At 37.5% G+C, this 21,639-nt stretch overlaps 15 non-coding genes and 65 pseudogenes across 15 annotated transcripts; all 80 read left to right on the forward strand.

Moving 5' to 3' along the window:
• Window positions 1-338: 338 nt before the first annotated feature.
• LOC148495608 (5S ribosomal RNA) lies at window positions 339-457 on the forward strand. Its single transcript, XR_015871141.1, has one exon. It is a non-coding gene; the product is annotated as a 5S ribosomal RNA (ribosomal RNA).
• A 116-nt stretch (window positions 458-573) lies between these two features.
• LOC148495609 (5S ribosomal RNA) lies at window positions 574-692 on the forward strand (annotated as a pseudogene).
• Window positions 693-1,043: 351 nt separating this feature from the next.
• Window positions 1,044-1,162, forward strand: LOC148495610 (5S ribosomal RNA). Its single transcript, XR_015870268.1, has one exon. It is a non-coding gene; the product is annotated as a 5S ribosomal RNA (ribosomal RNA).
• Window positions 1,163-1,278: 116 nt separating this feature from the next.
• LOC148495611 (5S ribosomal RNA) lies at window positions 1,279-1,397 on the forward strand. The gene has a single exon (XR_015871429.1). It is a non-coding gene; the product is annotated as a 5S ribosomal RNA (ribosomal RNA).
• Window positions 1,398-1,513: 116 nt separating this feature from the next.
• LOC148495612 (5S ribosomal RNA) lies at window positions 1,514-1,632 on the forward strand (annotated as a pseudogene).
• Window positions 1,633-1,748: 116 nt separating this feature from the next.
• LOC148495613 (5S ribosomal RNA) lies at window positions 1,749-1,867 on the forward strand (annotated as a pseudogene).
• Window positions 1,868-1,983: 116 nt separating this feature from the next.
• LOC148495614 (5S ribosomal RNA) lies at window positions 1,984-2,102 on the forward strand (annotated as a pseudogene).
• Window positions 2,103-2,218: 116 nt separating this feature from the next.
• LOC148495615 (5S ribosomal RNA) lies at window positions 2,219-2,337 on the forward strand (annotated as a pseudogene).
• Window positions 2,338-2,453: 116 nt separating this feature from the next.
• On the forward strand, window positions 2,454-2,572 carry LOC148495616 (5S ribosomal RNA; annotated as a pseudogene).
• A 116-nt stretch (window positions 2,573-2,688) lies between these two features.
• LOC148495617 (5S ribosomal RNA) lies at window positions 2,689-2,807 on the forward strand (annotated as a pseudogene).
• Window positions 2,808-2,923: 116 nt separating this feature from the next.
• Window positions 2,924-3,042, forward strand: LOC148495618 (5S ribosomal RNA; annotated as a pseudogene).
• Window positions 3,043-3,158: 116 nt separating this feature from the next.
• LOC148495619 (5S ribosomal RNA) lies at window positions 3,159-3,277 on the forward strand (annotated as a pseudogene).
• A 351-nt stretch (window positions 3,278-3,628) lies between these two features.
• LOC148495620 (5S ribosomal RNA) lies at window positions 3,629-3,747 on the forward strand. The gene has a single exon (XR_015871153.1). It is a non-coding gene; the product is annotated as a 5S ribosomal RNA (ribosomal RNA).
• A 116-nt stretch (window positions 3,748-3,863) lies between these two features.
• LOC148495621 (5S ribosomal RNA) lies at window positions 3,864-3,982 on the forward strand (annotated as a pseudogene).
• A 351-nt stretch (window positions 3,983-4,333) lies between these two features.
• Window positions 4,334-4,452, forward strand: LOC148495622 (5S ribosomal RNA). The gene has a single exon (XR_015870270.1). It is a non-coding gene; the product is annotated as a 5S ribosomal RNA (ribosomal RNA).
• Window positions 4,453-4,568: 116 nt separating this feature from the next.
• On the forward strand, window positions 4,569-4,687 carry LOC148495623 (5S ribosomal RNA). Its single transcript, XR_015871430.1, has one exon. It is a non-coding gene; the product is annotated as a 5S ribosomal RNA (ribosomal RNA).
• A 116-nt stretch (window positions 4,688-4,803) lies between these two features.
• Window positions 4,804-4,922, forward strand: LOC148495624 (5S ribosomal RNA; annotated as a pseudogene).
• A 116-nt stretch (window positions 4,923-5,038) lies between these two features.
• LOC148495625 (5S ribosomal RNA) lies at window positions 5,039-5,157 on the forward strand (annotated as a pseudogene).
• A 116-nt stretch (window positions 5,158-5,273) lies between these two features.
• LOC148495626 (5S ribosomal RNA) lies at window positions 5,274-5,392 on the forward strand (annotated as a pseudogene).
• Window positions 5,393-5,508: 116 nt separating this feature from the next.
• Window positions 5,509-5,627, forward strand: LOC148495627 (5S ribosomal RNA; annotated as a pseudogene).
• Window positions 5,628-5,743: 116 nt separating this feature from the next.
• On the forward strand, window positions 5,744-5,862 carry LOC148495628 (5S ribosomal RNA). The gene has a single exon (XR_015871431.1). It is a non-coding gene; the product is annotated as a 5S ribosomal RNA (ribosomal RNA).
• A 116-nt stretch (window positions 5,863-5,978) lies between these two features.
• On the forward strand, window positions 5,979-6,097 carry LOC148495629 (5S ribosomal RNA). The gene has a single exon (XR_015871006.1). It is a non-coding gene; the product is annotated as a 5S ribosomal RNA (ribosomal RNA).
• Window positions 6,098-6,213: 116 nt separating this feature from the next.
• Window positions 6,214-6,332, forward strand: LOC148495630 (5S ribosomal RNA; annotated as a pseudogene).
• A 116-nt stretch (window positions 6,333-6,448) lies between these two features.
• On the forward strand, window positions 6,449-6,567 carry LOC148495631 (5S ribosomal RNA; annotated as a pseudogene).
• A 116-nt stretch (window positions 6,568-6,683) lies between these two features.
• LOC148495632 (5S ribosomal RNA) lies at window positions 6,684-6,802 on the forward strand (annotated as a pseudogene).
• A 116-nt stretch (window positions 6,803-6,918) lies between these two features.
• Window positions 6,919-7,037, forward strand: LOC148495633 (5S ribosomal RNA; annotated as a pseudogene).
• A 116-nt stretch (window positions 7,038-7,153) lies between these two features.
• Window positions 7,154-7,272, forward strand: LOC148495634 (5S ribosomal RNA; annotated as a pseudogene).
• Window positions 7,273-7,388: 116 nt separating this feature from the next.
• On the forward strand, window positions 7,389-7,507 carry LOC148495635 (5S ribosomal RNA; annotated as a pseudogene).
• A 116-nt stretch (window positions 7,508-7,623) lies between these two features.
• Window positions 7,624-7,742, forward strand: LOC148495636 (5S ribosomal RNA; annotated as a pseudogene).
• A 116-nt stretch (window positions 7,743-7,858) lies between these two features.
• LOC148495637 (5S ribosomal RNA) lies at window positions 7,859-7,977 on the forward strand (annotated as a pseudogene).
• Window positions 7,978-8,093: 116 nt separating this feature from the next.
• Window positions 8,094-8,212, forward strand: LOC148495638 (5S ribosomal RNA; annotated as a pseudogene).
• Window positions 8,213-8,328: 116 nt separating this feature from the next.
• Window positions 8,329-8,447, forward strand: LOC148495639 (5S ribosomal RNA; annotated as a pseudogene).
• A 351-nt stretch (window positions 8,448-8,798) lies between these two features.
• LOC148495640 (5S ribosomal RNA) lies at window positions 8,799-8,917 on the forward strand (annotated as a pseudogene).
• A 116-nt stretch (window positions 8,918-9,033) lies between these two features.
• On the forward strand, window positions 9,034-9,152 carry LOC148495641 (5S ribosomal RNA). The gene has a single exon (XR_015871432.1). It is a non-coding gene; the product is annotated as a 5S ribosomal RNA (ribosomal RNA).
• A 116-nt stretch (window positions 9,153-9,268) lies between these two features.
• LOC148495642 (5S ribosomal RNA) lies at window positions 9,269-9,387 on the forward strand (annotated as a pseudogene).
• Window positions 9,388-9,503: 116 nt separating this feature from the next.
• LOC148495643 (5S ribosomal RNA) lies at window positions 9,504-9,621 on the forward strand (annotated as a pseudogene).
• Window positions 9,622-9,737: 116 nt separating this feature from the next.
• Window positions 9,738-9,856, forward strand: LOC148495644 (5S ribosomal RNA; annotated as a pseudogene).
• Window positions 9,857-9,972: 116 nt separating this feature from the next.
• On the forward strand, window positions 9,973-10,091 carry LOC148495645 (5S ribosomal RNA; annotated as a pseudogene).
• A 116-nt stretch (window positions 10,092-10,207) lies between these two features.
• LOC148495646 (5S ribosomal RNA) lies at window positions 10,208-10,326 on the forward strand. Its single transcript, XR_015871008.1, has one exon. It is a non-coding gene; the product is annotated as a 5S ribosomal RNA (ribosomal RNA).
• A 116-nt stretch (window positions 10,327-10,442) lies between these two features.
• LOC148495647 (5S ribosomal RNA) lies at window positions 10,443-10,561 on the forward strand (annotated as a pseudogene).
• Window positions 10,562-10,677: 116 nt separating this feature from the next.
• On the forward strand, window positions 10,678-10,796 carry LOC148495648 (5S ribosomal RNA; annotated as a pseudogene).
• Window positions 10,797-10,912: 116 nt separating this feature from the next.
• LOC148495649 (5S ribosomal RNA) lies at window positions 10,913-11,031 on the forward strand (annotated as a pseudogene).
• A 116-nt stretch (window positions 11,032-11,147) lies between these two features.
• On the forward strand, window positions 11,148-11,266 carry LOC148495650 (5S ribosomal RNA; annotated as a pseudogene).
• Window positions 11,267-11,382: 116 nt separating this feature from the next.
• Window positions 11,383-11,501, forward strand: LOC148495651 (5S ribosomal RNA; annotated as a pseudogene).
• A 116-nt stretch (window positions 11,502-11,617) lies between these two features.
• Window positions 11,618-11,736, forward strand: LOC148495652 (5S ribosomal RNA; annotated as a pseudogene).
• A 351-nt stretch (window positions 11,737-12,087) lies between these two features.
• LOC148495653 (5S ribosomal RNA) lies at window positions 12,088-12,206 on the forward strand (annotated as a pseudogene).
• Window positions 12,207-12,557: 351 nt separating this feature from the next.
• LOC148495654 (5S ribosomal RNA) lies at window positions 12,558-12,676 on the forward strand (annotated as a pseudogene).
• A 116-nt stretch (window positions 12,677-12,792) lies between these two features.
• On the forward strand, window positions 12,793-12,911 carry LOC148495655 (5S ribosomal RNA; annotated as a pseudogene).
• A 351-nt stretch (window positions 12,912-13,262) lies between these two features.
• LOC148495656 (5S ribosomal RNA) lies at window positions 13,263-13,381 on the forward strand (annotated as a pseudogene).
• Window positions 13,382-13,497: 116 nt separating this feature from the next.
• Window positions 13,498-13,616, forward strand: LOC148495657 (5S ribosomal RNA). The gene has a single exon (XR_015871434.1). It is a non-coding gene; the product is annotated as a 5S ribosomal RNA (ribosomal RNA).
• A 116-nt stretch (window positions 13,617-13,732) lies between these two features.
• Window positions 13,733-13,851, forward strand: LOC148495658 (5S ribosomal RNA; annotated as a pseudogene).
• Window positions 13,852-13,967: 116 nt separating this feature from the next.
• On the forward strand, window positions 13,968-14,085 carry LOC148495659 (5S ribosomal RNA; annotated as a pseudogene).
• A 116-nt stretch (window positions 14,086-14,201) lies between these two features.
• LOC148495660 (5S ribosomal RNA) lies at window positions 14,202-14,320 on the forward strand (annotated as a pseudogene).
• Window positions 14,321-14,436: 116 nt separating this feature from the next.
• LOC148495661 (5S ribosomal RNA) lies at window positions 14,437-14,555 on the forward strand (annotated as a pseudogene).
• Window positions 14,556-14,671: 116 nt separating this feature from the next.
• LOC148495662 (5S ribosomal RNA) lies at window positions 14,672-14,790 on the forward strand. The gene has a single exon (XR_015871009.1). It is a non-coding gene; the product is annotated as a 5S ribosomal RNA (ribosomal RNA).
• A 116-nt stretch (window positions 14,791-14,906) lies between these two features.
• LOC148495663 (5S ribosomal RNA) lies at window positions 14,907-15,025 on the forward strand (annotated as a pseudogene).
• A 116-nt stretch (window positions 15,026-15,141) lies between these two features.
• Window positions 15,142-15,260, forward strand: LOC148495664 (5S ribosomal RNA; annotated as a pseudogene).
• A 116-nt stretch (window positions 15,261-15,376) lies between these two features.
• On the forward strand, window positions 15,377-15,495 carry LOC148495665 (5S ribosomal RNA; annotated as a pseudogene).
• Window positions 15,496-15,611: 116 nt separating this feature from the next.
• On the forward strand, window positions 15,612-15,730 carry LOC148495666 (5S ribosomal RNA; annotated as a pseudogene).
• A 116-nt stretch (window positions 15,731-15,846) lies between these two features.
• On the forward strand, window positions 15,847-15,965 carry LOC148495667 (5S ribosomal RNA; annotated as a pseudogene).
• Window positions 15,966-16,081: 116 nt separating this feature from the next.
• Window positions 16,082-16,200, forward strand: LOC148495668 (5S ribosomal RNA; annotated as a pseudogene).
• Window positions 16,201-16,316: 116 nt separating this feature from the next.
• On the forward strand, window positions 16,317-16,435 carry LOC148495669 (5S ribosomal RNA; annotated as a pseudogene).
• A 116-nt stretch (window positions 16,436-16,551) lies between these two features.
• On the forward strand, window positions 16,552-16,670 carry LOC148495670 (5S ribosomal RNA; annotated as a pseudogene).
• Window positions 16,671-17,021: 351 nt separating this feature from the next.
• On the forward strand, window positions 17,022-17,140 carry LOC148495671 (5S ribosomal RNA; annotated as a pseudogene).
• A 116-nt stretch (window positions 17,141-17,256) lies between these two features.
• LOC148495672 (5S ribosomal RNA) lies at window positions 17,257-17,375 on the forward strand (annotated as a pseudogene).
• A 351-nt stretch (window positions 17,376-17,726) lies between these two features.
• On the forward strand, window positions 17,727-17,845 carry LOC148495673 (5S ribosomal RNA). The gene has a single exon (XR_015870272.1). It is a non-coding gene; the product is annotated as a 5S ribosomal RNA (ribosomal RNA).
• A 116-nt stretch (window positions 17,846-17,961) lies between these two features.
• LOC148495674 (5S ribosomal RNA) lies at window positions 17,962-18,080 on the forward strand. Its single transcript, XR_015871435.1, has one exon. It is a non-coding gene; the product is annotated as a 5S ribosomal RNA (ribosomal RNA).
• A 116-nt stretch (window positions 18,081-18,196) lies between these two features.
• LOC148495675 (5S ribosomal RNA) lies at window positions 18,197-18,315 on the forward strand (annotated as a pseudogene).
• A 116-nt stretch (window positions 18,316-18,431) lies between these two features.
• Window positions 18,432-18,549, forward strand: LOC148495676 (5S ribosomal RNA; annotated as a pseudogene).
• Window positions 18,550-18,665: 116 nt separating this feature from the next.
• On the forward strand, window positions 18,666-18,784 carry LOC148495677 (5S ribosomal RNA; annotated as a pseudogene).
• Window positions 18,785-18,900: 116 nt separating this feature from the next.
• On the forward strand, window positions 18,901-19,019 carry LOC148495678 (5S ribosomal RNA; annotated as a pseudogene).
• A 116-nt stretch (window positions 19,020-19,135) lies between these two features.
• LOC148495679 (5S ribosomal RNA) lies at window positions 19,136-19,254 on the forward strand (annotated as a pseudogene).
• A 351-nt stretch (window positions 19,255-19,605) lies between these two features.
• Window positions 19,606-19,724, forward strand: LOC148495680 (5S ribosomal RNA; annotated as a pseudogene).
• Window positions 19,725-19,839: 115 nt separating this feature from the next.
• On the forward strand, window positions 19,840-19,958 carry LOC148495681 (5S ribosomal RNA; annotated as a pseudogene).
• Window positions 19,959-20,074: 116 nt separating this feature from the next.
• On the forward strand, window positions 20,075-20,193 carry LOC148495682 (5S ribosomal RNA; annotated as a pseudogene).
• A 351-nt stretch (window positions 20,194-20,544) lies between these two features.
• LOC148495683 (5S ribosomal RNA) lies at window positions 20,545-20,663 on the forward strand (annotated as a pseudogene).
• A 116-nt stretch (window positions 20,664-20,779) lies between these two features.
• LOC148495684 (5S ribosomal RNA) lies at window positions 20,780-20,898 on the forward strand. The gene has a single exon (XR_015870273.1). It is a non-coding gene; the product is annotated as a 5S ribosomal RNA (ribosomal RNA).
• Window positions 20,899-21,013: 115 nt separating this feature from the next.
• On the forward strand, window positions 21,014-21,132 carry LOC148495685 (5S ribosomal RNA; annotated as a pseudogene).
• A 116-nt stretch (window positions 21,133-21,248) lies between these two features.
• LOC148495686 (5S ribosomal RNA) lies at window positions 21,249-21,367 on the forward strand (annotated as a pseudogene).
• A 116-nt stretch (window positions 21,368-21,483) lies between these two features.
• On the forward strand, window positions 21,484-21,602 carry LOC148495687 (5S ribosomal RNA; annotated as a pseudogene).
• The last annotated feature ends 37 nt before the right edge of the window (window positions 21,603-21,639 follow it).

Here is a 21,639-nt window from a genome sequence, read left to right on the forward strand (position 1 = left end):
ATAACTGTCTTTTCTATTACATTTTACATTTAATTTTTTCAACTTACCAATGAATTTACTTGAGTTAAGAAGTAATAGAGGTCTAAATTTAATGCTTTTGAGCACCTACAGCCAAACCACACTGGACATGCCCAATCTCGTCTGATCTTGTAAGCCTTGCTGTGTTGGGCCTGGTTTGTACTTGGATGGGAGACCACCTGGGAATACCAGTTGCTGTAGGAAATTTTATACAGCCAAAATATTCTTTTCTATTACATTTTACATTTAATTTTTTCAACTTATCATTGAATTTACTTGAGTTAAGAAGTAAAAGAGGTCTAAAGTTAATGTTTTTGAGCACCTACAGCCAAACCACACTGGACATACCCAATCTCGTCTGATCTTGGAAGCTATGCAGTGTTGGGCCTGGTTAGTACTTGGATGGGAGACCACCTGGGAATACCAGGTGCTGTAGGTAATTTTATGCAGCCATAACATTCTTTTCTATTACATTTTACATTTAATTTTTTCAACTTATCAATGAATTTACTTGAGTTAAGAAGTAATAGAGGTCTAAATTTAATGCTTTTGAGCACCTACAGCCAAACCACACTAGACATGCCCAATCTCGTCTGATCTTGGAAGCGATGCAGTGTTGGGCCTGGTTTGTACTTGGATGGGAGACCACCTGGGAATGCCAGGTGCTGTATGTAATTTTAGACAGCCAAAACATTCTTTTCTATTACATTTTACATTTAATTTTTTCAACTTATCAATGAATTTACTTGAGTAAAGAAGTAAAAGAGGTCTAAAGTTAATGTTTTTGAGCTCCTTCAGCCAAACCACAATGGACATGCCCAATCTCGTCTGATCTTGTAAGCTATGCAGTGTTGGGCCTGGTTAGTACTTGGATGGGAGACGACCTAGGAATACCAGGTGCTGTATGTAATTTTGGAGAGCCAAAACATTCTTTTCTATTACATTTTACATTTAATTTTTTCAACTTATCAATGAATTTACTTGAGTTAAGAAGTAAAAGAGGTCTAAAGTTAATGTTTTTGAGCACCTACAGCCAAACCACACTGGACATGCCCAATCTCGTCTGATCTTGGAAGCTATGCAGTGTTGGGCCTGGTTAGTACTTGGATGGGAGACCACCTGGGAATACCAGGTGCTGTAGGTAATTTTATACAGCCATAACATTCTTTTCTATTACATTTTACATTTAATTTTTTCAACTTATCAATGAATTTACTTGAGTTAAGAAGTAATAGAGGTCTAAAGTTAATGTTTTTAAGCACCTACAGCCAAACCACACTGGACATGCCCAATCTCATCTGATCTTGGAAGCTATGCAGTGTTGGGCCTGGTTAGTACTTGGATGGGAGACCACCTGGGAATACCAGGTGCTGTAGGTAATTTTATGCAGCCAAAACATTCTTTTCTATTACATTTTACATTTAATTTTTTCAACTTATCAATGAATTTTCTTGAGTAAAGATGTAAAAGAGGTTTAAAGTTAATGTTTTTGAGCTCCTTCAGCCAAACCACACTGGACATGCCTAATCTTGTCTGATCTTGGAAGCTATGCAGTGTTGGGCCTGGTTTGTACTTGGTTGGGGGACCACCTGGGAATACCAGGTGCTGTATGTAATTTAAGACAGCCAAAACATTCTTTTCTATTACATTTTACATTTAATTTTTTCAACTTATCAATGAATTTCCTTGAGTTAAGAAGTAAAAGAGGTCTAAATTTAATGCTATTGAGCACCTACAGCCAAACCACACTAGACATGCCCAATCTCATCTGATCTTGGAAGCTATGCAGTGCTGGGCCTGGTTTGTACTTGGATGGGAGACCATCTGGGAATACCAGGTGCTGTATGTAATTTGAGACAGCCAAAACATTCTTTTCTATTACATTTTACATTTAATTTTTTCAACTTATCAATGAATTTACTTGAGTTAAGAAGTAAAAGAGGTATAAAGTTAATGTTTTTGAGCACCTAATGCCAAACCACACTGGACATGCCCAATCTCGTCTGATCTTGGAAGCTATGCAGTGTTGGGCCTGGTTAGTTCTTGGATGGGAGACCACCTGGGAATACCAGGTGCTGTAGATAATTTTATACAGCCATAACATTCTTTTCTATTACATTTTACATTTAATTTTTTCATCTTATCAATGAATTTACTTGAGTTAAGCAGTAAAAGAGGTCTAAAGTTAATGTTTTTGAGCACCTACAGCCAAACCACACTGGACATGCCCAATCTCGTCTGATCTTGGAAGCTATGCAGTGTTGGGCCTGGTTAGTACTTGGATGGGAGACCACCTAGGAATCCCAGGTGCTGTAGGTAATTTTTTACTGCCATAACAGTCTTTTCTATTACATTTTACATTTAATTTTTTCAACTTATCAATGAATTTACTTGAGTTAAGAAGTAATAGAGGTCTAAAGTTAATGCTTTTGAGCACCTACAGCCTTACCACACTGGACATGCCCAATCTCGTTTGATCTTGGAAGCTATGCAGTGTTGGGCCTGGTTAGTACTTGGACGGGAAACCACCTGGGAATACCAGGTGCTGTAGGTAATTTTATATAGCCATAACATTCTTTTCTATTACATTTTACATTACATTTTTTCAACTTATCAATGAATTTACTTGAGTTAAGAAGTAAAAGAGGTCTAAAGTTAATGTTTTTGAGCACCTACAGTCAAACCACACTGGACATGCCCAATCTCGTCTGATCTTGAAAGCTATGCAGTGTTGGGCCTGGTTAGTACTTGGATGGGAGACCACCTGGGAATGCCAGGTGCTGTAGGTAATTTTATACTGCCATAACATTCTTTTCTATTACATTTTACATTGAATTTTTTCAACTTATCAATGAATTTACTTGAGTTAAGAAGAAAAAGAGGTCTAAGGTTAATATTTTTGAGCACCTAGAGCCAAACCACACTGAACATGCCCAAGCTCGTCTGATCTTGGAAGCTATGCAGTGTTGGGCCTGGTTAGTACTTGGATGGGAGACCACCTGGGAATACCAGGTGCTGTAGATAATTTTATATAGCCATAACATTCTTTTCTATTACATTTTACATTACATTTTTTCAACTTATCAATGAATTTACTTGAGTTAAGAAGTAAAAGAGGTCTAAAGTTAATGTTTTTGTGCACCTACAGTCAAACCACACAGGACATGCCCAATCTCATCTGATCTTGGAAGCTATGCAGTGTTGGGCCTGGTTAATACTTGGATGGGAGACCCCCTGGGAATACCAGGTGCTGTAGGAAATTTTATACTGCCATAACATTCTTTTCTATTACATTTTACATTTAATTTTTTCAACTTATCAATGAATTTACTTGAGTTAAGAAGTAATAGAGGTCTAAATTTAATGCTTTTGAGCACCTACAGCCAAACCACACTGGACATGCCCAATCTCGTCTGATCTTGTAAGCCTTGCTGTGTTGGGCCTAGTTTGTACTTGGATGGGAGACCACCTGGGAATACCAGTTGCTGTAGGAAATTTTATACAGCCAAAATATTCTTTTCTATTACATTTTACATTTAATTTTTTCAACTTATCATTGAATTTACTTGAGTTAAGAAGTAAAAGAGGTCTAAAGTTAATGTTTTTGAGCACCTACAGCCAAACCACACTGGACATACCCAATCTCGTCTGATCTTGGAAGCTATGCAGTGTTGGGCCTGGTTAGTACTTGGATGGGAGACCACCTGGGAATACCAGGTGCTGTAGGTAATTTTATGCAGCCATAACATTCTTTTCTATTACATTTTACATTTAATTTTTTCAACTTATCAATGAATTTACTTGAGTTAAGAAGTAATAGAGGTCTAAATTTAATGCTTTTGAGCACCTACAGCCAAACCACACTAGACATGCCCAATCTCGTCTGATCTTGGAAGCGATGCAGTGTTGGGCCTGGTTTGTACTTGGATGGGAGACCACCTGGGAATGCCAGGTGCTGTATGTAATTTTAGACAGCCAAAACATTCTTTTCTATTACATTTTACATTTAATTTTTTCAACTTATCAATGAATTTACTTGAGTAAAGAAGTAAAAGAGGTCTAAAGTTAATGTTTTTGAGCTCCTTCAGCCAAACCACAATGGACATGCCCAATCTCGTCTGATCTTGTAAGCTATGCAGTGTTGGGCCTGGTTAGTACTTGGATGGGAGACGACCTAGGAATACCAGGTGCTGTATGTAATTTTGGACAGCCAAAACATTCTTTTCTATTACATTTTACATTTAATTTTTTCAACTTATCAATGAATTTACTTGAGTTAAGAAGTAAAAGAGGTCTAAAGTTAATGTTTTTGAGCACCTACAGCCAAACCACACTGGACATGCCCAATCTCGTCTGATCTTGGAAGCTATGCAGTGTTGGGCCTGGTTAGTACTTGGATGGGAGACCACCTGGGAATACCAGGTGCTGTAGGTAATTTTATACAGCCATAACATTCTTTTCTATTACATTTTACATTTAATTTTTTCAACTTATCAATGAATTTACTTGAGTTAAGAAGTAATAGAGGTCTAAAGTTAATGTTTTTGAGCACCTACAGCCAAACCACACTGGACATGCCCAATCTCATCTGATCTTGGAAGCTATGCAGTGTTGGGCCTGGTTAGTACTTGGATGGGAGACCACCTGGGAATACCAGGTGCTGTAGGTAATTTTATGCAGCCAAAACATTCTTTTCTATTACATTTTACATTTAATTTTTTCAACTTATCAATGAATTTACTTGAGTAAAGAAGTAAAAGAGGTCTAAAGTTAATGTTTTTAAGCTCCTTCAGCCAAACCACACTGGACATGCCCAATCTTGTCTGATCTTGGAAGCTATGCAGTGTTGGGCCTGGTTAGTACTTGGATGGGAAACCACCTAGGAATCCCAGGTGCTGTAGGTAATTTTATACTGCCATAACATTCTTTTCTATTACATTTTACATTACATTTTTTCAACTTATCAATGAATTTACTTGAGTTAAGAAGTAAAAGAGGTCTAAAGTTAATGTTTTTGAGCACCTACAGCCAAACCACACTGGACATGCCCAATCTCGTCTGATCTTGGAAGCTATGCAGTGTTGGGCCTGGTTAGTACTTGGATGGGAAACCACCTTGGAATACCAGGTGCTATAGGTAATTTTATGCAGCCATAACATTCTTTTCTATTACATTTTACATTTAATTTTTTCAACTTATCAATGAATTTTCTTGAGTAAAGAAGTAAAAGAGGTCTAAAGTTAATGTTTTTGAGCTCCTTCAGCCAAACCACACTGGACATTCCCAATCTCGTCTGATCTTGGAAGCTATGCAGTGTTGGGCCTGGTTTGTACTTGGATGGGAAAACACCTAGGAATCCCAGGTGCTGTAGGTAATTTTATACTGCCATAACAGTCTTTTCTATTACATTTTACATTTAATTTTTTCAACTTATCAATGAATTTACTTGAGTTAAGAAGTAATAGAGGTCTAAAGTTAATGCTTTTGAGCACGTACAGCCAAACCACTTTGGATATGCCCAATCTTGTCTGATCTTGGAAGCTATGCAGTGTTGGGCCTGGTTTGTACTTGGTTGGGGGACCACTTGGGAATACCAGGTGCTGTATGTAATTTTAGACAGCCAAAACATTCTTTTCTATTACATTTTACATTTAATTTTTTCAACTTATCAATGAATTTACTTGAGTTAAGAAGTAAAAGAGGTCTAAAGTTAATGTTTTTGAGCACCTACAGCCAAACCACACTGGACATGCCCAATCTCATCTGATCTTGGAAGCTATGCAGTGTTGGGCCTGGTTAGTACTTGGATGGGAGACCACCTGGGAATACCAGGTGCTGTAGGTAATTTTATACAGCCATAACATTCTTTTCTATTACATTTTACATTTAATTTTTTCAACTTATCAATGAATTTACTTGAGTTAAGAAGTAATAGAGGTCTAAAGTTAATGTTTTTGAACACCTACAGCCAAACCACACTGGACATGCCCAATCTCGTCTGATCTTGGAAGCTATGCAGTGTTGGGCCTGGTTAGTACTTGGATGGGAAACCACCTGGGAATACCAGGTGCTGTAGGTAATTTTATGCAGCCATAACATTCTTTTCTATTACATTTTACATTTAATTTTTTCAACTTATCAATGAATTTTCTTGAGTAAAGATGTAAAAGAGGTTTAAAGTTAATGTTTTTGAGCTCCTTCAGCCAAACCACACTGGACATGCCCAATCTTGTCTGATCTTGGAAGCTATGCAGTGTTGGGCCTGGTTTGTACTTGGTTGGGGGACCACCTGGGAATACCAGGTGCTGTATGTAATTTAAGACAGCCAAAACATTCTTTTCTATTACATTTTACATTTAATTTTTTCAACTTATCAATGAATTTCCTTGAGTTAAGAAGTAAAAGAGGTCTAAATTTAATGCTTTTGAGCACCTACAGCCAAACCACACTAGACATGCCCAATCTCATCTGATCTTGGAAGCTATGCAGTGCTGGGCCTGGTTTGTACTTGGATGGGAGACCATCTGGGAATACCAGGTGCTGTATGTAATTTGAGACAGCCAAAACATTCTTTTCTATTACAATTTACATTTAATTTTTTCAACTTATCAATGAATTTACTTGAGTTAAGAAGTAAAAGAGGTATAAAGTTAATGTTTTTGAGCACCTAATGCCAAACCACACTGGACATGCCCAATCTCGTCTGATCTTGGAAGCTATGCAGTGTTGGGCCTGGTTAGTTCTTGGATGGGAGACCACCTGGGAATACCAGGTGCTGTAGGTAATTTTATACAGCCATAACATTCTTTTCTATTACATTTTACATTTAATTTTTTCATCTTATCAATGAATTTACTTGAGTTAAGCAGTAAAAGAGGTCTAAAGTTAATGTTTTTGAGCACCTACAGCCAAACCACACTGGACATGCCCAATCTCGTCTGATCTTGGAAGCTATGCAGTGTTGGGCCTGGTTAGTACTTGGATGGGAGACCACCTAGGAATCCCAGGTGCTGTAGGTAATTTTTTACTGCCATAACAGTCTTTTCTATTACATTTTACATTTAATTTTTTCAACTTATCAATGAATTTACTTGAGTTAAGAAGTAATAGAGGTCTAAAGTTAATGCTTTTGAGCACCTACAGCCTTACCACACTGGACATGCCCAATCTCGTTTGATCTTGGAAGCTATGCAGTGTTGGGCCTGGTTAGTACTTGGACGGGAAACCACCTGGGAATACCAGGTGCTGTAGGTAATTTTATATAGCCATAACATTCTTTTCTATTACATTTTACATTACATTTTTTCAACTTATCAATGAATTTACTTGAGTTAAGAAGTAAAAGAGGTCTAAAGTTAATGTTTTTGAGCACCTACAGTCAAACCACACTGGACATGCCCAATCTCGTCTGATCTTGAAAGCTATGCAGTGTTGGGCCTGGTTAGTACTTGGATGGGAGACCACCTGGGAATGCCAGGTGCTGTAGGTAATTTTATACTGCCATAACATTCTTTTCTATTACATTTTACATTGAATTTTTTCAACTTATCAATGAATTTACTTGAGTTAAGAAGAAAAAGAGGTCTAAGGTTAATATTTTTGAGCACCTAGAGCCAAACCACACTGAACATGCCCAAGCTCGTCTGATCTTGGAAGCTATGCAGTGTTGGTCCTGGATAGTACTTGGATGGGAGACCACCTGGAAATACCAGGTGCTGTAGATAATTTTATATAGCCATAACATTCTTTTCTATTACATTTTACATTACATTTTTTCAACTTATCAATGAATTTACTTGAGTTAAGAAGTAAAAGAGGTCTAAAGTTAATGTTTTTGAGCACCTACAGTCAAACCACACAGGACATGCCCAATCTCGTCTGATCTTGGAAGCTATGCAGTGTTGGGTCTGGTTAATACTTGGATGGGAGACCCCCTGGGAATACCAGGTGCTGTAGGAAATTTTATACTGCCATAACATTCTTTTCTATTACATTTTACATTTAATTTTTTCAACTTATCAATGAATTTACTTGAGTTAAGAAGTAATAGAGGTCTAAATTTAATGCTTTTGAGCACCTACAGCCAAACCACACTGGACATACCCAATCTCGTCTGATCTTGCAAGCTATGCAGTGTTGGGCCTGGTTAGTACTTGGATGGGAGACCACCTGGGAATACCAGGTGCTGTAGGTAATTTTATGCAGCCATAACATTCTTTTCTATTACATTTTACATTTAATTTTTTCAACTTATCAATGAATTTACTTGAGTTAAGAAGTAATAGAGGTCTAAATTTAATGCTTTTGAGCACCTACAGCCAAACCACACTAGACATGCCCAATCTCGTCTGATCTTGGAAGCGTTGCAGTGTTGGGCCTGGTTTGTACTTGGATGGGAGACCACCTGGGAATGCCAGGTGCTGTATGTAATTTTAGACAGCCAAAACATTCTTTTCTATTACATTTTACATTTAATTTTTTCAACTTATCAATGAATTTACTTGAGTAAAGAAGTAAAAGAGGTCTAAAGTTAATGTTTTTGAGCTCCTTCAGCCAAACCACAATGGACATGCCCAATCTCGTCTGATCTTGTAAGCTATGCAGTGTTGGGCCTGGTTAGTACTTGGATGGGAGACGACCTAGGAATACCAGGTGCTGTATGTAATTTTGGACAGCCAAAACATTCTTTTCTATTACATTTTACATTTAATTTTTTCAACTTATCAATGAATTTACTTGAGTTAAGAAGTAAAAGAGGTCTAAAGTTAATGTTTTTGAGCACCTACAGCCAAACCACACTGGACATGCCCAATCTCGTCTGATCTTGGAAGCTATGCAGTGTTGGGCCTGGTTAGTACTTGGATGGGAGACCACCTGGGAATACCAGGTGCTGAAGGTAATTTTATACAGCCATAACATTCTTTTCTATTACATTTTACATTTAATTTTTTCAACTTATCAATGAATTTACTTGAGTTAAGAAGTAATAGAGGTCTAAAGTTAATGTTTTTGAGCACCTACAGCCAAACCACACTGGACATGCCCAATCTCATCTGATCTTGGAAGCTATGCAGTGTTGGGCCTGGTTAGTACTTGGATGGGAGACCACCTGGGAATACCAGGTGCTGTAGGTAATTTTATGCAGCCAAAACATTCTTTTCTATTACATTTTACATTTAATTTTTTCAACTTATCAATGAATTTACTTGAGTAAAGAAGTAAAAGAGGTCTAAAGTTAATGTTTTTAAGCTCCTTCAGCCAAACCACACTGGACATGCCCAATCTTGTCTGATCTTGGAAGCTATGCAGTGTTGGGCCTGGTTAGTACTTGGATGGGAAACCACCTAGGAATCCCAGGTGCTGTAGGTAATTTTATACTGCCATAACATTCTTTTCTATTACATTTTACATTTAATTTTTTCAACTTATCAATGAATTTACTTGAGTTAAGAAGTAAAAGAGGTCTAAAGTTAATGCTTTTGAGCACCTGCAGCCAAACCACACTGGACATGCCCAATCTCGTCTGATTTTGGAAGCTATGCAGTGTTGGGCTGGTTTGTACTTGGATGGGAGACCACCTGGGAATACCAGGTGCTGTATGTAATTTTAGACAGCCAAAACATTCTTTTCTATTACATTTTACATTTAATTTTTTCAACTTATCAATGAATTTACTTGAGTTAAGAAGTAAAAGAGGTATAAAGTTAATGTTTTTGAGCACCTAATGCCAAACCACACTGGACATGCCCAATCTCGTCTGATCTTGGAAGCTATGCAGTGTTGTGCCTGGTTAGTTCTTGGATGGGAGACCACCTGGGAATACCAGGAGCTGTAGGTAATTTTATACAGCCATAACATTCTTTTCTATTACATTTTACATTTAATTTTTTCATCTTATCAATGAATTTACTTGAGTTAAGCAGTAAAAGAGGTCTAAAGTTAATGTTTTTGAGCACCTACAGCCAAACCACACTGGACATGCCCAATCTCGTCTGATCTTGAAAGCTATGCAGTGTTGGGCCTGGTTAGTACTTGGATGGGAGACCACCTGGGAATACCAGGTGCTGTAGGTAATTTTATACAGCCATAACATTCTTTTCTATTACATTTTACATTTAATTTTTTCAACTTATCAATGAATTTACTTGAGTTAAGAAGTAATAGAGGTCTAAAGTTAATGTTTTTGAACACCTACAGCCAAACCACACTGGACATGCCCAATCTCGTCTGATCTTGGAAGCTATGCAGTGTTGGGCCTGGTTAGTACTTGGATGGGAAACCACCTGGGAATACCAGGTGCTGTAGGTAATTTTATGCAGCCATAACATTCTTTTCTATTACATTTTACATTTAATTTTTTCAACTTATCAATGAATTTTCTTGAGTAAAGATGTAAAAGAGGTTTAAAGTTAATGTTTTTGAGCTCCTTCAGCCAAACCACACTGGACATGCCCAATCTTGTCTGATCTTGGAAGCTATGCAGTGTTGGGCCTGGTTTGTACTTGGTTGGGGGACCACCTGGGAATACCAGGTGCTGTATGTAATTTAAGACAGCCAAAACATTCTTTTCTATTACATTTTACATTTAATTTTTTCAACTTATCAATGAATTTCCTTGAGTTAAGAAGTAAAAGAGGTCTAAATTTAATGCTTTTGAGCACCTACAGCCAAACCACACTAGACATGCCCAATCTCATCTGATCTTGGAAGCTATGCAGTGCTGGGCCTGGTTTGTACTTGGATGGGAGACCATCTGGGAATACCAGGTGCTGTATGTAATTTGAGACAGCCAAAACATTCTTTTCTATTACAATTTACATTTAATTTTTTCAACTTATCAATGAATTTACTTGAGTTAAGAAGTAAAAGAGGTATAAAGTTAATGTTTTTGAGCACCTAATGCCAAACCACACTGGACATGCCCAATCTCGTCTGATCTTGGAAGCTATGCAGTGTTGGGCCTGGTTAGTTCTTGGATGGGAGACCACCTGGGAATACCAGGTGCTGTAGGTAATTTTATACAGCCATAACATTCTTTTCTATTACATTTTACATTTAATTTTTTCATCTTATCAATGAATTTACTTGAGTTAAGCAGTAAAAGAGGTCTAAAGTTAATGTTTTTGAGCACCTACAGCCAAACCACACTGGACATGCCCAATCTCGTCTGATCTTGGAAGCTATGCAGTGTTGGGCCTGGTTAGTACTTGGATGGGAGACCACCTAGGAATCCCAGGTGCTGTAGGTAATTTTTTACTGCCATAACAGTCTTTTCTATTACATTTTACATTTAATTTTTTCAACTTATCAATGAATTTACTTGAGTTAAGAAGTAATAGAGGTCTAAAGTTAATGCTTTTGAGCACCTACAGCCTTACCACACTGGACATGCCCAATCTCGTTTGATTTTGGAAGCTATGCAGTGTTGGGCCTGGTTAGTACTTGGACGGGAAACCACCTGGGAATACCAGGTGCTGTAGGTAATTTTATATAGCCATAACATTCTTTTCTATTACATTTTACATTACATTTTTTCAACTTATCAATGAATTTACTTGAGTTAAGAAGTAAAAGAGGTCTAAAGTTAATGTTTTTGAGCACCTACAGTCAAACCACACTGGACATGCCCAATCTCGTCTGATCTTGAAAGCTATGCAGTGTTGGGCCTGGTTAGTACTTGGATGGGAGACCACCTGGGAATGCCAGGTGCTGTAGGTAATTTTATACTGCCATAACATTCTTTTCTATTACATTTTACATTGAATTTTTTCAACTTATCAATGAATTTACTTGAGTTAAGAAGAAAAAGAGGTCTAAGGTTAATATTTTTGAGCACCTAGAGCCAAACCACACTGAACATGCCCAAGCTCGTCTGATCTTGGAAGCTATGCAGTGTTGGTCCTGGATAATACTTGGATGGGAGACCACCTGGAAATACCAGGTGCTGTAGATAATTTTATATAGCCATAACATTCTTTTCTATTACATTTTACATTACATTTTTTCAACTTATCAATGAATTTACTTGAGTTAAGAAGTAAAAGAGGTCTAAAGTTAATGTTTTTGAGCACCTACAGTCAAACCACACAGGACATGCCCAATCTCGTCTGATCTTGGAAGCTATGCAGTGTTGGGTCTGGTTAATACTTGGATGGGAGACCCCCTGGGAATACCAGGTGCTGTAGGAAATTTTATACTGCCATAACATTCTTTTCTATTACATTTTACATTTAATTTTTTCAACTTATCAATGAATTTACTTGAGTTAAGAAGTAATAGAGGTCTAAATTTAATGCTTTTGAGCACCTACAGCCAAACCACACTGGACATGCCCAATCTCGTCTGATCTTGTAAGCCTTGCTGTGTTGGGCCTGGTTTGTACTTGGATGGGAGACCACCTGGGAATACCAGTTGCTGTAGGAAATTTTATACAGCCAAAATATTCTTTTCTATTACATTTTACATTTAATTTTTTCAACTTATCATTGAATTTACTTGAGTTAAGAAGTAAAAGAGGTCTAAAGTTAATGTTTTTGAGCACCTACAGCCAAACCACACTGGACATACCCAATCTCGTCTGATCTTGCAAGCTATGCAGTGTTGGGCCTGGTTAGTACTTGGATGGGAGACCACCTGGGAATACCAGGTGCTGTAGGTAATTTTATGCAGCCATAACATTCTTTTCTATTACATTTTACATTTAATTTTTTCAACTTATCAATGAATTTACTTGAGTTAAGAAGTAATAGAGGTCTAAATTTAATGCTTTTGAGCACCTACAGCCAAACCACACTAGACATGCCCAATCTCGTCTGATCTTGGAAGCGTTGCAGTGTTGGGCCTGGTTTGTACTTGGATGGGAGACCACCTGGGAATGCCAGGTGCTGTATGTAATTTTAGACAGCCAAAACATTCTTTTCTATTACATTTTACATTTAATTTTTTCAACTTATCAATGAATTTACTTGAGTAAAGAAGTAAAAGAGGTCTAAAGTTAATGTTTTTGAGCTCCTTCAGCCAAACCACAATGGACATGCCCAATCTCGTCTGATCTTGTAAGCTATGCAGTGTTGGGCCTGGTTAGTACTTGGATGGGAGACGACCTAGGAATACCAGGTGCTGTATGTAATTTTGGACAGCCAAAACATTCTTTTCTATTACATTTTACATTTAATTTTTTCAACTTATCAATGAATTTACTTGAGTTAAGAAGTAAAAGAGGTCTAAAGTTAATGTTTTTGAGCACCTACAGCCAAACCACACTGGACATGCCCAATCTCGTCTGATCTTGGAAGCTATGCAGTGTTGGGCCTGGTTAGTACTTGGATGGGAGACCACCTGGGAATACCAGGTGCTGAAGGTAATTTTATACAGCCATAACATTCTTTTCTATTACATTTTACATTTAATTTTTTCAACTTATCAATGAATTTACTTGAGTTAAGAAGTAATAGAGGTCTAAAGTTAATGTTTTTGAGCACCTACAGCCAAACCACACTGGACATGCCCAATCTCATCTGATCTTGGAAGCTATGCAGTGTTGGGCCTGGTTAGTACTTGGATGGGAGACCACCTGGGAATACCAGGTGCTGTAGGTAATTTTATGCAGCCAAAACATTCTTTTCTATTACATTTTACATTTAATTTTTTCAACTTATCAATGAATTTACTTGAGTAAAGAAGTAAAAGAGGTCTAAAGTTAATGTTTTTAAGCTCCTTCAGCCAAACCACACTGGACATGCCCAATCTTGTCTGATCTTGGAAGCTATGCAGTGTTGGGCCTGGTTAGTACTTGGATGGGAAACCACCTAGGAATCCCAGGTGCTGTAGGTAATTTTATACTGCCATAACATTCTTTTCTATTACATTTTACATTTAATTTTTTCAACTTATCAATGAATTTACTTGAGTTAAGAAGTAAAAGAGGTCTAAAGTTAATGCTTTTGAGCACCTGCAGCCAAACCACACTGGACATGCCCAATCTCGTCTGATTTTGGAAGCTATGCAGTGTTGGGCTGGTTTGTACTTGGATGGGAGACCACCTGGGAATACCAGGTGCTGTATGTAATTTTAGACAGCCAAAACATTCTTTTCTATTACATTTTACATTTAATTTTTTCAACTTATCAATGAATTTACTTGAGTTAAGAAGTAAAAGAGGTATAAAGTTAATGTTTTTGAGCACCTAATGCCAAACCACACTGGACATGCCCAATCTCGTCTGATCTTGGAAGCTATGCAGTGTTGTGCCTGGTTAGTTCTTGGATGGGAGACCACCTGGGAATACCAGGAGCTGTAGGTAATTTTATACAGCCATAACATTCTTTTCTATTACATTTTACATTTAATTTTTTCATCTTATCAATGAATTTACTTGAGTTAAGCAGTAAAAGAGGTCTAAAGTTAATGTTTTTGAGCACCTACAGCCAAACCACACTGGACATGCCCAATCTCGTCTGATCTTGAAAGCTATGCAGTGTTGGGCCTGGTTAGTACTTGGATGGGAGACCACCTGGGAATACCAGGTGCTGTAGGTAATTTTATACAGCCATAACATTCTTTTCTATTACATTTTACATTTAATTTTTTCAACTTATCAATGAATTTACTTGAGTTAAGAAGTAATAGAGGTCTAAAGTTAATGTTTTTGAACACCTACAGCCAAACCACACTGGACATGCCCAATCTCGTCTGATCTTGGAAGCTATGCAGTGTTGGGCCTGGTTAGTACTTGGATGGGAAACCACCTGGGAATACCAGGTGCTGTAGGTAATTTTATGCAGCCATAACATTCTTTTCTATTACATTTTACATTTAATTTTTTCAACTTATCAATGAATTTTCTTGAGTAAAGATGTAAAAGAGGTTTAAAGTTAATGTTTTTGAGCTCCTTCAGCCAAACCACACTGGACATGCCCAATCTTGTCTGATCTTGGAAGCTATGCAGTGTTGGGCCTGGTTTGTACTTGGTTGGGGGACCACCTGGGAATACCAGGTGCTGTATGTAATTTAAGACAGCCAAAACATTCTTTTCTATTACATTTTACATTTAATTTTTTCAACTTATCAATGAATTTCCTTGAGTTAAGAAGTAAAAGAGGTCTAAATTTAATGCTTTTGAGCACCTACAGCCAAACCACACTAGACATGCCCAATCTCATCTGATCTTGGAAGCTATGCAGTGCTGGGCCTGGTTTGTACTTGGATGGGAGACCATCTGGGAATACCAGGTGCTGTATGTAATTTGAGACAGCCAAAACATTCTTTTCTATTACAATTTACATTTAATTTTTTCAACTTATCAATGAATTTACTTGAGTTAAGAAGTAAAAGAGGTATAAAGTTAATGTTTTTGAGCACCTAATGCCAAACCACACTGGACATGCCCAATCTCGTCTGATCTTGGAAGCTATGCAGTGTTGGGCCTGGTTAGTTCTTGGATGGGAGACCACCTGGGAATACCAGGTGCTGTAGGTAATTTTATACAGCCATAACATTCTTTTCTATTACATTTTACATTTAATTTTTTCATCTTATCAATGAATTTACTTGAGTTAAGCAGTAAAAGAGGTCTAAAGTTAATGTCTTTGAGCACCTACAGCCAAACCACACTGGACATGCCCAATCTCGTCTGATCTTGGAAGCTATGCAGTGTTGGGCCTGGTTAGTACTTGGATGGGAGACCACCTAGGAATCCCAGGTGCTGTAGGTAATTTTTTACTGCCATAACAGTCTTTTCTATTACATTTTACATTTAATTTTTTCAACTTATCAATGAATTTACTTGAGTTAAGAAGTAATAGAGGTCTAAAGTTAATGCTTTTGAGCACCTACAGCCTTACCACACTGGACATGCCCAATCTCGTTTGATCTTGGAAGCTATGCAGTGTTGGGCCTGGTTAGTACTTGGACGGGAAACCACCTGGGAATACCAGGTGCTGTAGGTAATTTTATATAGCCATAACATTCTTTTCTATTACATTTTACATTACATTTTTACAACTTATCAATGAATTTACTTGAGTTAAGAAGTAAAAGAGGTCTAAAGTTAATGTTTTTGAGCACCTACAGTCAAACCACACTGGACATGCCCAATCTCGTCTGATCTTGAAAGCTATGCAGTGTTGGGCCTGGTTAGTACTTGGATGGGAGACCACCTGGGAATGCCAGGTGCTGTAGGTAATTTTATACTGCCATAACATTCTTTTCTATTACATTTTACATTGAATTTTTTCAACTTATCAATGAATTTACTTGAGTTAAGAAGAAAAAGAGGTCTAAGGTTAATATTTTTGAGCACCTAGAGCCAAACCACACTGAACATGCCCAAGCTCGTCTGATCTTGGAAGCTATGCAGTGTTGGTCCTGGATAGTACTTGGATGGGAGACCACCTGGGAATACCAGGTGCTGTAGATAATTTTATATAGCCATAACATTCTTTTCTATTACATTTTACATTACATTTTTTCAACTTATCAATGAATTTACTTGAGTTAAGAAGTAAAAGAGGTCTAAAGTTAATGTTTTTGAGCACCTACAGTCAAACCACACAGGACATGCCCAATCTCGTCTGATCTTGGAAGCTATGCAGTGTTGGGCCTGGTTAATACTTGGATGGGAGACCCCCTGGGAATACCAGGTGCTGTAGGAAATTTTATACTGCCATATCATTCTTTTCTATTACATTTTACATTTAATTTTTTCAACTTATCAATGAATTTACTTGAGTTAAGAAGTAATAGAGGTCTAAATTTAATGCTTTTGAGCACCTACAGCCAAACCACACTGGACATGCCCAATCTCGTCTGATCTTGTAAGCCTTGCTGTGTTGGGCCTGGTTTGTACTTGGATGGGAGACCACCTGGGAATACCAGTTGCTGTAGGAAATTTTATACAGCCAAAATATTCTTTTCTATTACATTTTACATTTAATTTTTTCAACTTATCATTGAATTTACTTGAGTTAAGAAGTAAAAGAGGTCTAAAGTTAATGTTTTTGAGCACCTACAGCCAAACCACACTGGACATACCCAATCTCGTCTGATCTTGCAAGCTATGCAGTGTTGGGCCTGGTTAGTACTTGGATGGGAGACCACCTGGGAATACCAGGTGCTGTAGGTAATTTTATGCAGCCATAACATTCTTTTCTATTACATTTTACATTTAATTTTTTCAACTTATCAATGAATTTACTTGAGTTAAGAAGTAATAGAGGTCTAAATTTAATGCTTTTGAGCACCTACAGCCAAACCACACTAGACATGCCCAATCTCGTCTGATCTTGGAAGCGTTGCAGTGTTGGGCCTGGTTTGTACTTGGATGGGAGACCACCTGGGAATGCCAGGTGCTGTATGTAATTTTAGACAGCCAAAACATTCTTTTCTATTACATTTTACATTTAATTTTTTCAACTTATCAATGAATTTACTTGAGTAAAGAAGTAAAAGAGGTCTAAAGTTAATGTTTTTGAGCTCCTTCAGCCAAACCACAATGGACATGCCCAATCTCGTCTGATCTTGTAAGCTATGCAGTGTTGGGCCTGGTTAGTACTTGGATGGGAGACGACCTAGGAATACCAGGTGCTGTATGTAATTTTGGACAGCCAAAACATTCTTTTCTATTACATTTTACATTTAATTTTTTCAACTTATCAATGAATTTACTTGAGTTAAGAAGTAAAAGAGGTCTAAAGTTAATGTTTTTGAGCACCTACAGCCAAACCACACTGGACATGCCCAATCTCGTCTGATCTTGGAAGCTATGCAGTGTTGGGCCTGGTTAGTACTTGGATGGGAGACCACCTGGGAATACCAGGTGCTGTAGGTAATTTTATACAGCCATAACATTCTTTTCTATTACATTTTACATTTAATTTTTTCAACTTATCAATGAATTTACTTGAGTTAAGAAGTAATAGAGGTCTAAAGTTAATGTTTTTGAGCACCTACAGCCAAACCACACTGGACATGCCCAATCTCATCTGATCTTGGAAGCTATGCAGTGTTGGGCCTGGTTAGTACTTGGATGGGAGACCACCTGGGAATACCAGGTGCTGTAGGTAATTTTATGCAGCCAAAACATTCTTTTCTATTACATTTTACATTTAATTTTTTCAACTTATCAATGAATTTACTTGAGTAAAGAAGTAAAAGAGGTCTAAAGTTAATGTTTTTAAGCTCCTTCAGCCAAACCACACTGGACATGCCCAATCTTGTCTGATCTTGGAAGCTATGCAGTGTTGGGCCTGGTTAGTACTTGGATGGGAAACCACCTAGGAATCCCAGGTGCTGTAGGTAATTTTATACTGCCATAACATTCTTTTCTATTACATTTTACATTTAATTTTTTCAACTTATCAATGAATTTACTTGAGTTAAGAAGTAAAAGAGGTCTAAAGTTAATGCTTTTGAGCACCTGCAGCCAAACCACACTGGACATGCCCAATCTCGTCTGATTTTGGAAGCTATGCAGTGTTGGGCTGGTTTGTACTTGGATGGGAGACCACCTGGGAATACCAGGTGCTGTATGTAATTTTAGACAGCCAAAACATTCTTTTCTATTACATTTTACATTTAATTTTTTCAACTTATCAATGAATTTACTTGAGTTAAGAAGTAAAAGAGGTATAAAGTTAATGTTTTTGAGCACCTAATGCCAAACCACACTGGACATGCCCAATCTCGTCTGATCTTGGAAGCTATGCAGTGTTGGGCCTGGTTAGTTCTTGGATGGGAGACCACCTGGGAATACCAGGAGCTGTAGGTAATTTTATACAGCCATAACATTCTTTTCTATTACATTTTACATTTAATTTTTTCATCTTATCAATGAATTTACTTGAGTTAAGCAGTAAAAGAGGTCTAAAGTTAATGTTTTTGAGCACCTACAGCCAAACCACACTGGACATGCCCAATCTCGTCTGATCTTGAAAGCTATGCAGTGTTGGGCCTGGTTAGTACTTGGATGGGAGACCACCTGGGAATGCCAGGTGCTGTAGGTAATTTTATACTGCCATAACATTCTTTTCTATTACATTTTACATTACATTTTTTCAACTTATCAATGAATTTACTTGAGTTAAGAAGTAAAAGAGGTCTAAAGTTAATGTTTATGAGCACCTACAGTCAAACCACACAGGACATGCCCAATCTCGTCTGATCTTGGAAGCTATGCAGTGTTGGGCCTGGTTAGTACTTGGATGGGAGACCCCCTGGGTATAACAGGTGCTGTAGGTAATTTTATACTGCCATAACATTCTTTTCTATTACATTTTACATTTAATTTTTTCAACTTATCAATGAATTTACTTGAGTTAAGAAGTAATAGAGGTCTAAATTTAATGCTTTTGAGCACCTACAGCCAAACCACACTGGACATGCCCAATCTCGTCTGATCTTGTAAGCCTTGCTGTGTTGGGCCTGGTTTGTACTTGGATGGGAGACCACCTGGGAATACCAGTTGCTGTAGGAAATTTTATACAGCCAAAATATTCTTTTCTATTACATTTTACATTTAATTTTTTCAACTTATCATTGAATTTACTTGAGTTAAGAAGTAAAAGAGGTCTAAAGTTAATGTTTTTGAGCACCTACAGCCAAACCACACTGGACATGCCCAATCTCGTCTGATCTTGGAAGCTATGCAGTGGTGGGCCTGGTTACTACTTGGATGGGAGACCACCTGGGAATACCTGGAGCTGTAGGTAATTTTATACTGCCAAAACATTCTTTTCTATTACATTTTACATTTCATTTTTCAACTTATCATTGAATTTACTTGAGTTAAGAAGTAAAAGAGGTCTAAAGTTAATATTTTTAAGCACCTACAGCCAAACCACACTGGAAATGCCCAATCTTGTCTGATCTTGGAAACTGTGCAGTGTTGGGCCTGGTTAGTACTTGGATGGGAGACCACCTGGGAATACCAGGTGCTGTAGGTAATTTTATGCAGCCATAACATTCTTTTCTATTACATTTTACATTTAATTTTTTCAAATTATCAATGAATTTACTTGAGTTAAGAAGTAATAGAGGTCTAAATTTAATGCTTTTGAGCACCTACAGCCAAACCACACTAGACATGCCCAATCTCGTCTGATCTTGGAAGCGATGCAGTGTTGGGCCTGGTTTGTACTTGGATGGGAGACCACCTGGGAATACCAGGTGCTGTATGTAATTTTAGACAGCCAAAACATTCTTTTCTATTACATTTTACATTTAATTTTTTCAACTTATCAATGAATTTACTTGAGTAAAGAAGTAAAAGAGGTCTAAAGTTAATGTTTTTGAGCTCCTTCAGCCAAACCACACTGGACATGCCCAATTTCGTCTGATCTTGTAAGCTATGCAGTGTTTGGCCTGGTTAGTACTTGGATGGGAGACGACCTAGGAATACCATGTGCTGTATGTAATTTTGGACAGCCAAAACATTCTTTTCTATTACATTTTACATTTAATTTTTTCAACTTATCAATGAATTTACTTGAGTTAAGAAGTAATAGAGGTCTAAATTTAATGCTTTTGAGCACCTACAGCCAAACCACACTGGACATGCCCAATCTCACCTGATCTTGGAAGCTATGCAGTGTTGGGCCTGGTTTGTACTTGGATGGGAGACCACCTGGGAATACCAGGTGCTGTATGTAATTTTAGACAGCCAAAACATTCTTTTCTATTACATTTTACATTTAATTTTTTCAACTTATCAATGAATTTACTTGATTTAAGAAATAAAAGAGGTCTAAAGTTAATGTTTTTGAGCACCTACAGCCAAACCACACTGGACATGCCCAATCTCGTCTGATCTTGGAAGCTATGCAGTGTTGGGCCTGGTTAGTACTTGGATGGGAGACCACCTGGGAATACCAGGTGCTGTAGGTAATTTTATACAGCCATAACATTCTTTCTATTACATTTTACATTTAATTTTTTCAACTTATCAATGAATTTACTTGAGTTAAGAAGTAATAGAGGTCTAAAGTTAATACTTTTGAGCACCTACAGCCAAACCACACTGGACATGCCCAATCTCGTTTGATCTTGGAAGCTATGCAGTGTTGGGCCTGGTTAGTACTTGGACGGGAAACCACCTGGGAATACCAGGTGCTGTAGGTAATTTTATATAGCCATAACATTCTTTTCTATTACATTTTACATTACATTTTTTCAACTTATCAATGAATTTACTTGAGTTAAGAAGTAAAAGAGGTCTAAAGTTAATGTTTTTAAGCACCTACAGCCAAACCACACTGGACATGCCCAATCTCGTCTGATCTTGGAAGCTATGCAGTGTTGGGCCTGGTTAGTACTTGGATGGGAAACCACCTTGGAATACCAGGTGCTGTAGGTAATTTTATGCAGCCATAACAGTCTTTTCTATTACATTTTACATTTAATTTTTTCAACTTATCAATGAATTTTCTTGAGTAAAGAAGTAAAAGAGGTCTAAAGTTAATGTTTTTGAGCTCCTTCAGCCAAACCACACTGGACATTCCCAATCTCGTCTGATCTTGGAAGCTATGCAGTGTTGGGCCTGGTTAGTACTTGGATGGGAGAACACCTAGGAATCCCAGGTGCTGTAGGTAATTTTATACTGCCATAACAGTCTTTTCTATTACATTT

This window comes from Taudactylus pleione, unplaced genomic scaffold, assembly GCF_031769625.1.
Source record: "Taudactylus pleione unplaced genomic scaffold, aTauple2 ptg000550l, whole genome shotgun sequence".
In the NCBI taxonomy this organism is placed as follows: Eukaryota; Metazoa; Chordata; class Amphibia; order Anura; family Myobatrachidae; genus Taudactylus; species Taudactylus pleione.